The following is a 10,348-nucleotide window of genomic DNA, read 5'->3' as shown; positions in this document are numbered from 1 at the left end:
GGTCCCAAGGTGTCACTGGCACAGTGCCCTTTAAATATGTACCATTTAGGTACAGATATTATGTATACATTACCAGTAAGTATTTTTGAGGTACTAACATGCACTGTGGTACAAATATGAACTCTCTAGGTGCACATGTGTACTTTTTTGAAAGCTTATTGCTCCAGTGACAGCTAGGGACTATTTTTCTGGCAGGGTAGATAGTGATATTTAAAGCTTTCTTATCAGTTTTTTTTTTTTTTTTTTTGGTGAGCTTTTAGCAGTATTGCATCTGTCTCTTAGAGATTTCTACACTGCAAAAAATGACTTTCTTTCTTAGTATTTACTTACTTAGTCTTGTTTTAAGTACAAAGATCTAAAACTTCTTAAATCAAGATGCTTTTTTCTTGATGAGCAAAATTACCTTAGAAAAATGTGTAGTTTTTAGACAAAACAAATCAAATTTAAGTGAAGTTGTGCATAAAACAAGCAACAAAATTTAATATAACTTAATTTAATTTAACTTAAATTGCTTGTTTTATGCACAAATTCACTTAAATTTGATAGATTTTGTCTAAAAACTACACTTGTTTAGGTTGTTTTGCTTATCAAGAAAATGCATCTTGATTTAAGAATGTTTAGATATTTGTACCAAAAACAAGACAAAATACTAAGAAAGTCATTTTTTTGCAGTGTAGAGAGGTCCATTTAAACCCCTTTAACAGTCAAAGATGAAAGTTTTTTCAAATGACCTCGAAAAGCTAAATTATGAGCTTGTTGCCATGGGTACAGGCATACAATTTACCATAAAAGCATTATGACATTTCTTGTTTTCCTGAATTGAGCATGCATGTACTGCATATCAACAGGTTACCATCTAAAAAGTAAATCTCATATAGTGTTTCCATCAAAACGTCCTCAATACTTAGGCCAGTCGAACTGACACTGAATTAAATTGAATTCAGTGTCGGCCTTTTTGAGCGTGGTGATTCCTCACCTGTCGCAGACGTAAAACAACATTAATGATGCTGTAAGTGAGGACTTTTGTCAGAGTGACTCATGGAGACTGCGTCAGTTCACCCACGCATGCTGCGCAGTTCGCGTGTGCCTGCCTGGAGAACGGTGGGTGCATCATCGAAATGATGCTACGATGCAAACCTGAATAATGAAAAGTGGATCAGTGATCTGCTCATGTAATGTGACACTCGCCGCTGGGCACAGAATGAGTTGAAGTATTCATAAAGAGAGGGCGACACTTAAAAACAGACAGGTGCTGGTTTGTCAGTGTTCGCCGTTATACGTGTATCCATGTGTGTGCGTCACCTCAAACTCTAGTTGTCCCTTTCTCCCACCTCTTCATAATGTGACAGCGTGCTGATCTGATGAAATACGAAACTGTGGGACACTTCCTGTGTGAGGAGAGGAAGTGGTTTCAGTAGTTTTCAAGGAGCCTGATGGCCTTTTCTCACATCCTGTGTTCTGCTTTCAGACAGCAGGACACGCTTCAGTCACCCGTGGCTTAGTGAGCCTGCGTCACTGTTGCTTTACAATGGACACGACAGGTTCTTCAGCCCCAGTGTGACAAATTTGTGTGCTTGTGTGGACATCATTTCGCCACAGCATTTCTGGAGATAACCTTAAAATGGTTCGACAGGGCTGGAACATTGATGTCGGACGTGCAAAAAGACTGGGGGAGTGGAGTAGAAATTATAGGTCCTCTTATTGCTTTGGTCTCTTTACCTTATTTTGTTGCGTTTGGAAGGCATTTTTAGCTTAAAAAGTTTCCAGTGTTATTCGTTGTAATTATATTTTTACTTGTAAGAATTAAATTAAAGAGCTCTATTATTTAATTTTTTAATAGTAACGATTAAAATTGTACAGCTTTCTAATATAAAGCTGTGCAATTGTATTCTTACCAATTGAATTATAGAGCTCTTTTACTCTTCCATTGATGAGTTAACTCGTCAATTGAGAAAACGCTTCTCTGCCAATGACGAGTTTTTCCGGCAATCCGTATTTCCGCTATTATCCACTTATAAAGCCCGGAAGTATCCCCTTAGGGCAAACAGTTCAAACTCTGTGTATGTTTTGATGATTGCTCTGAATCTGATCTCTATCAAAAGTCCTTCACAAAAGTAAAAAGTATCTCAAGCCTACCCATATTTGAGACATGATAAAAAAAGAACAAATAAAGGATTGGATCATTTGATATATTGTATGTTTATATATTTAAAGAAGAACATTTTCTTGAAGGCATTAAACGTTTGTGAAAATTATAAAAATGCTGGCGCTGGCTGGCAACTTTTTTTAAAAAACGGCTGTTGAGAAAGAGTTCATTTAATTCTTACTAGTAAAAATATAATTACGACGAGTAATGCTGAAAGCTAAAAATGCCTTCCATAAGTTGTGGGCACCTTTGATTCATCTCTTTGTGCTCTATTATTGATACTGTGACTACGTAGACTTTATTGTTGATACCATGACTAGGTAGACTTCATTGTTGATATTTATATTTATGCATTTAGCAGATGCTTTTAACCAAAGCGACTTGTATGTTCCCTGGAAATCGAACCCATTGCATTTGTGCTGCTAGTGTAATGCTACCATTGGAGCTAAATATAAACAGTAAGACACTGTTATTCAAAGCAAACATCACTGTAACTGTTTACAAAAAGGTCCACAATACTCTAAAATCAAGTAAAATCTTAAGTGTGCATGTAATACCTGTATGTTCCAGCAAGAGGGCATCTGCTTGAAAAAGTAGATAAGAGCTGCCCGGGCCTGCAAAAGCAGACACACCTGTACATTCAAATACTCTTCTAGAAAAGTCAAAGGTGTGCTGAGAATCTCTGATAGATTTCTGAAAGATTTAATGCTCTTAAAATTCAATGAAAATAATTCAGACTGCTAAAATCAAGGTGATTCACAAAATGAAAAAAGTTGATCCACATGTGTTAATTTATACACTATGGTGAAAATATGTGCCATTTTTCGAAGACATGTCCTGGCCAGGATTTCGGGTGCGTCATATTCGTCGACCACATATGTCATCGAGGTTTATTATTTTAGGTTCTATACCCTACCATAAACAGGTTGTGGAAAGGCAAATTTGGTATCTCCAATTTACCTGACTTGCAGACACAGGAAGAAGAAAGACCACCTGACCTAGCCAGGCCTCGAACCAGGCAACAGTGCACTCTAAAAAACAAACGGTGCTATATAGCACCAAAACAGTTGCTTTGGATCGTAACGATAGAAGAACCATTTTTAGTGCCATATAGCACCGGTGAAGAACCAGTGAAGCACCAGTGAAGCACCTGTGTAGAACCATATAGTGCTATGTAGAACCATATGTGGTGCTATATGGCCCCTATATGGTTCTACACTGGTGCTTCACTGGTGCTTCACTGGTGCTTCACTGGTGCTTCACTGGTTCTTCACCGGTGCTATATGGCACTAAAATGGTTCTTCTATCGTTACGATCCAAAGCAATTGTTTTGGTGCTATATAGCACCGTTTGTTTTTTTAGAGTGTGCTACACACTGAGCCACTGCACAGCCCAATTTCATACATTCAATCCGATATGAGAATGCAGGATGAAATTGTATTGCATAGGTTTATCCTGCTCAAAGATACTTTATGAGTCTCAGTTTTATTTCTTGAGCACTCTTGATTTATTTACATTAAATATAATATTCATCTAAGGTGTTTCTTATAAAAATTATCATAAAAATAGAATAGAAACAACACTTTAAAAATGGGTAAATAAGGGACAAACCCACTGAATTTGTAATGCAACCTCAGGGCCTCAGAGTACCAATGGTCCGATTCACGTTTTTACATTTCCTTTGGGGTCTTAGTGTGTATTAGTACATGTTAACAATATGCAAAAGGTACAAACCCCAAAGTAAATGATGATGCGAGGTATCGTCTCCAACGTAAATCTCTTTTCTTGGACTACAACAAAAACACGGCTTGCTTGCAACAGTTAACTTCCTGGGATTGGTGATGTAGACAAGACCGTCAATATCATAATTCCTCCCGCTTCGGACTCATAGCCTGTAAGTTAACTCCTGTTAGCAACCGAATCTTTCAAACGTGGTAAGGAGTGTCACATTTTCGGCTAACGTCAGATGCATTCAGGCCAATCACAACATACAGATTAACTGGCCAATCAGGGACACAGAGCTTTTCAAATCAGTGCGTTTCAGGAAGAGAGTGAAATCTGGAGCTACAAAAATGTATAATATGTGGAAAATAATGTGTTTTTAACTATATACCACGCAAACACACAAAATACACACAAGATATACCAAATACACAAAATAATGTTGGGTTTTTTTAGCAATGAAAAGGTGCTCATTAATGCATGGGCTTACCTGTGCTTAAGCCAATGGCCACGGGCAGGGGGGGCGTGATGCCAGAAAAAAATAACAAACGCTTTTTATAATGAATTGATATTCCCTTTAAAATTATGCTTCATCGCTTTGCTTTGAATGTCCGTACGTGAATGCAGCTTCTGCGCAAGTTTGTCCCTTTTTGATCCAACGCTAGGTTGAAAATATCCCAGCTTTTTTCAATTAATAGCAGACAACAAAGGTGAAAATCATGGCTCGGAAGATTTGATAAAAGTTGCATTCATTTTGAACAAACTTTGGTATCAAGGCAAGTTTTTGACATCAGTAGTGATCTCCTCTGAAACTTTAAAAGAGACGCATGTGAAAGTACTGCAGGTGATAAAGCAGGAGACTTTTGCTCCATACAGTAGCTCTAAATTCACTGTTGGCTAGAAGAAATAAGTGCGACATTAAAGACATCTCATTTGTGATTGCATGTTAAGGCTACTTATGTCCTCGATAAAACACAGTAACTCATTCCAGTATAATTAATTTCAATTTGACAGCATCGTGCTGGCCTTTGGGACCCAGGGTGACGAGTGCCCAGATCTCTCCCCACTGGAGCCTCACGTACCTCACCATGACCTTTAGATACATACCACTGCACATAGCAGACAGTACAAAGGGCACATGAGTGAACGTTCACACACTGAGCGCCTGCTGACACAGCCACCTTCCCAGCATCACGTGGGACGAGCTATTCTATAAGCTCCGTCACTCAGGGAGACCAGCTGACCGGGATATTCTGGGATGGCCTGTAGAATCAGACAGCCCAGATCTGAACCCTAAATGCTCTTTAACCTCTTCAGAGAGTCTTCAAGTTCAACAGCAAGACCATTCCACAAGCCAAAGACTTAACACTAAAGATACTGGAAGTAATACTGTCTAAGTGTGGCATTAGTTAACAGACAAACAGGTCACCTTACCTATTAGTCATCTACAAGTGTATTATTTTGTGCATTGACAGCACCACAATTTAGACACGAAATGCCTTGCGTTTTGTCCTTAATAATCTCAGATACAGATCAAATGGAGTTATGTGAATAAAGAACTGGCAGTGCTTTCTAAACCATTACTCAGAGAGCTTTTAAGTTTTTCTTTTTTTTAAGAAATCAGAACCAAAGCCATTCTTGCTCGGTGGAACTAATTTGTTGTAAGCAAGGCCCTTTGACCTTCTCAAAAGTAAAATTTAGAAATTGTTCCCTCCCGGGCCCCTACAATCGTTTCCACCTTTCACCCAACAAGCTACCTAATATTTGTAAGTCATATCCTAATGTCCCAAATGCAAATCCTCTTCATATAAATCACCAACATTTCATTACTGTATAAACTCCACCTCAAAGACACCCATCCAGGCCTTTTGACATTTGGATGAGCAGAGCCTTCAGATACGCAGCTGTTAGCTCAATGTACCGCATGAGTAACAGTAGAGAGGAGTTGTCTCGGGGGAGCACGCAGCGTGTGGTGTGCCGGGGTCCCGCTGGTCTCTGGGGGGAGCCGTGTGGAACCGAGTCAGAGCCAGACACGTGTTCGGAGACCAGAGACTGAAGCAGCCGGCCGCAGGGCTTAGCCAAAGCTGGGATGCATTATCACTCTCCTCCATGCAGAGAGCCAAAGCAAAAGGTCCACTAAACAGTTCACTCTTCAATCTAGGCAGCGGGGTAGTTGTCTTCAGTGTTTATGTAGCAGTGTTAGAGAGGTATGTGAACCATGTGACTCCAGTTATTGCAAAACACATGAACTCCACCTTTGGATACCCTAACTGGGAAACACAAATAGGTTTTTCCTCCACCAAAACTTAATTTAATGATGATGTCAAAATTTACTCATGGACACTAAATCCTTGTACTTGATAGTTATCTATCTTTGGTTGAAACTTGGAGAGTTTCTTAAAAGGAGAGCACATTTCTTCTTAAAAATAAAATTGCTTGCAAAAAAGAACCATTTTTGGTTCCCCAAAGAACCTTTCAGTCCTTAAAGGAAAACACCACCCATTTCAATATTTTACTATGTTCTTACCTCAACTTAGATAAGTTAATACATACCTATCTTTTTTCAATGCGCGCACTTATTCTTTGTACAGCGCATCATGAATGTGTTAGCATTTAGCCTAGCCCCATTCATTCCTTAGGATCCAAACAGGAATGAATTTAGAAGCCACAAAACACTTCCATGTTTTCCCTATTTAAAGACTGTTACATGACGAGTAATATTGTATAGAGGGGGAGGAGTCAGGAGTGATGATGTTACTGCGCACCGAGGTCAAAGTGCTGCAAACTAAGTTCTCTCATGCCATACAATATAGTTCTCATTTTTATTCGCTTAAAAAAATCGCGTTTTATTTTGTGCTACCATACTTACTCATGTAACTACTCATGTAACAGTCTTTAAATAGGGAAAACATGGAAGTGTTTTGTGGCTTCTAAATTAATTCCTGTTTGGATCCTAAGTAATGAATGGGGCTAGGCTAAATGCTAACACATTGAAGACGCGCTGTAAAAAGATTAAGTGCACGCATTGAAAAAAGATAGGTATGTATTAATTCATCTAAGTTGAGGTAAGAACATAGTAAAATATTGAAAAACGGTGGTGTTTACCATTTCTTCCTTATGTTATATAATCTGTAGAACCGGTTTCCTCTATAATAAAATACTTTGAAACAGCAAGTTTCTTGAAACCATTAAGCCAGAGAAAAAAACTTTTATGAACCTTTCCAGGATAGATGGATCCGCACCGAATCCGTTCCGAATTCTATTCTATTCTCGAGTCTATTGCTATCTGGGTTATATTACAATGCATCAGTGGCTCTATATGGTGTTAAATATGGTTATGTCATCAAGTAAATCTTTATAGATGAATGGGGCAAGTACACACACATCTCTAAAGTTGATACCGTGAGCTGTAGGGTGTGGATGCAGACGAAGAGCACACAGCTCAGGTAAGACCCGAGAGGAGTTTCTTGCACCGACATCTCATCAGACCCACCCAGTCGCACTCACTGACCTCCACCAAAGCAAGCACAGCCTTTCCCATTGAAAAATAGGTCAATTAGCCACAAGAAAGAGAAAGAGCGTGAGAGAGTTTGAGGGAGCGTGAGTACACACAGGAATGCCAGAGAGTTTAAGAAAATGATGAAAACCTTTGCTGCCATCTTTTCTGGGGCTTTTGACAATTTACTCAAGTATGCAGGTAACTGGCTTATAAAGATTTTAAAAAGGTGGTTCCTAACAGAAATGTCTACCCTTAAGAAATGAATCAGGTGTGTGACGAAAACGGAAAACAAAGCCATTAAAAGTAGGCTAATGTTGCAAACTTGACTGAAGCATGCATAACATTTTATTAGTTTTTTCTTGACTCAATGGCCCTTTCCAGCGTAATTCAAGCTGCAAATTCTATAAATAACTAAATAGCTTTCCATAACTAAACATTATATAACTTTATAACCGACCACTGTCTGCCAAGACAGAACAACTGTCAAGAGAGCAGCAGTGGGTCAGTGTGGGAAACATCGCTGTTCTTTCATTAAACAATAGTGCTAAGCCTCATGCCATCCTGCTGTTGCCATGTCACCCTGTTCACATGGACACACTGTACTCTTTACATGTGTGTATCTGAGTGCCAGTTATGAGATACAAGGAGTGTGTGTGTAGCTAGTATAAATTAGTGTGGTATAGTGACATGGTACACATATGGTATAAGATTGCTACACCATGGTACTTTGATGTATGCTTTTAAATGATGACCATATTGAGTAATCATTACCATATTAATTAAAAATAAATATAATACCTGCCATATTTTATTTTAATTGGTTAAATGTTTCAGGAACAGTAGATACTGTTTTTTATTGGATAATTTATTATATATATTTTTTATGAATATTTTCTTAATAGCACTATTAATATAACATTCCAAATACAGTCCTACAGAAAATTATTTTTACTGATAGTAGCACTTATATACTAAAATATGTGACCCTGGACCACAAAACCAGTCGTCGCATGGGTATATTTTTAGCAATAGCCAACAATAATTGTATGGGTCAAAATTATAAATTTTTTATGGCAATATCATTAGGATATTAAGTAAAGATTGTGTTCCATGAAGATATTTAGTACATTTCCTAGCGTAGATATATCTTAAATTAATTTATCATTCGTAATATGTCGCCAAGGAGTTAATTTGGACCACTTTAAAGGCCCCGTTAAATTCCAGATTTTCTTGTCTATAAATCTCAATTTACAAAATGTACCCTTATGGTCCAAGGTCACATATTGTATATATGACTTTATTGCTTATCTTACAGTCCTACACTGAAAAAAATGTATTCATTGAATTTAATCAATTTTTTAAGGTAAGTGGTTGCAATCAATTTATTTAAGCTACATTTAAACAAAAAAGATTAGTAAAGTAAAATAAAATATAAAACTTTTGTTTAAATGTAGCTTAAATAAATTAGAAAATTGATTAAATTCAATGGAACACTATTTTCAGTGTAGTTTTTACTGTTATGGTTTAGTTGTTTTTGCAGTTGGTACTGCTAATATTCCTGTGTTCAGTGGTTTTCAAACTTTTTGTTGGGTGCATCGCTTTGTGTCCCTCTAAACTTTAGTTTTAATAAAAAAGCATACTCATTTCTACAATAGTATTACTCTGAAGTTTAATTTATGATAAAATGTCATCAAATTGTCATATTTTATAAAATGTCATAAAATTTGCCCCCAGTTTGAGAATTACTTTTCTATATTTATACATACACCAAAATTGTGAAAAAAACTTTAGAAATAAATTTGACTTAAATTACACATAAAAGACAAGTGATTAAATAAAAGCATGATTAATTCAAGTGACCATAAGCTTTTTTATTTTTAGTTTACCTTTATTCTATACAAATCCTATAATTATTTGTACAGTTTAAAAGCGTATTTTGGAAGCGATTTTGGTTAATTTTCATATAAACAGCATGTCAAAACCAGACTGTGGTTAGTTGCTTTACATATCGGTCAGACAATCTCTTCCTGTGTAGGATAACAAGCTGCAATGTCCAGACATTTTACTCAAATGTCTGGTTATGTGAGACTAGACTAACCGTGACTGACAGGACCGTAACCACGGTAATCAAATGGGGAGGTAAGACGGCAGTTGCAATAAGAGTTTTATCATTCAAGCAACTGTACTACGCATTCAAGCTCTCTATCAGAGTGACATAAAAGGCACAGTGAAAGCAGGGAGCAGCTCGCCAGTAAAGGAGGGAATAAAGAGGAGACGTGCACCGAGGCATCATGTCCATTTAATGAGATTGTCTAGCTTGTGCAGTTCCCCAGTCAGACTTTCCATGGAATTACATAACCAGACTTTAAGCAGAGAAGGGAATCATCTGGTGGACAGGTCCTGGGATGATGTCACTGCTGGGATTAGGCATGAAAGTACAGAGATGGAAGAATGATGATTAAAAAAATAACTGTGACCCTCTAATACAATAATAAAAATTCTAGGTTGTTTTAACCCATGGTTGGGTCAAATACAGGCACTTAATTGAACCCAGTAGTTAGGATTGCCATTATTTACTCAACTACACTCCAATTCAGACATGGGTCAAAAAGAGACGAACCCGGACGGTTGGGTTGTTTTAACCAATTATGTCAAATACAAAAATGTTCATTTAACCCAACAGCTGGGCCCAATGCTAGGTTGAAAATAATCCAGGATTTTTAACGAATATTAAATTAAATATTTGGTTACTATAGTATTTTTCTTTAACATATGTAATTCAAGTAACACCACTGACCTTATTTAACCCATTTCCTGATATTCCTCCCATCTATTTCTGGATCCGCCAACTACATCGTACCATATGTATCACAGTGCTTCATTTAACCAAGAGGCTAGTTAGTCATACATTGGTGGGTGTACATATGCTCTGAGTCATCAGGTCCACAGACACACGACAACATATGGGATTTTCCAGCAGC

The sequence above is a fragment of the Paramisgurnus dabryanus genome, chromosome 8 (assembly GCF_030506205.2).
Source record: "Paramisgurnus dabryanus chromosome 8, PD_genome_1.1, whole genome shotgun sequence".
Lineage (NCBI taxonomy): Eukaryota > Metazoa > Chordata > Actinopteri > Cypriniformes > Cobitidae > Paramisgurnus > Paramisgurnus dabryanus.
This window is presented reverse-complemented; position numbering follows the sequence as displayed.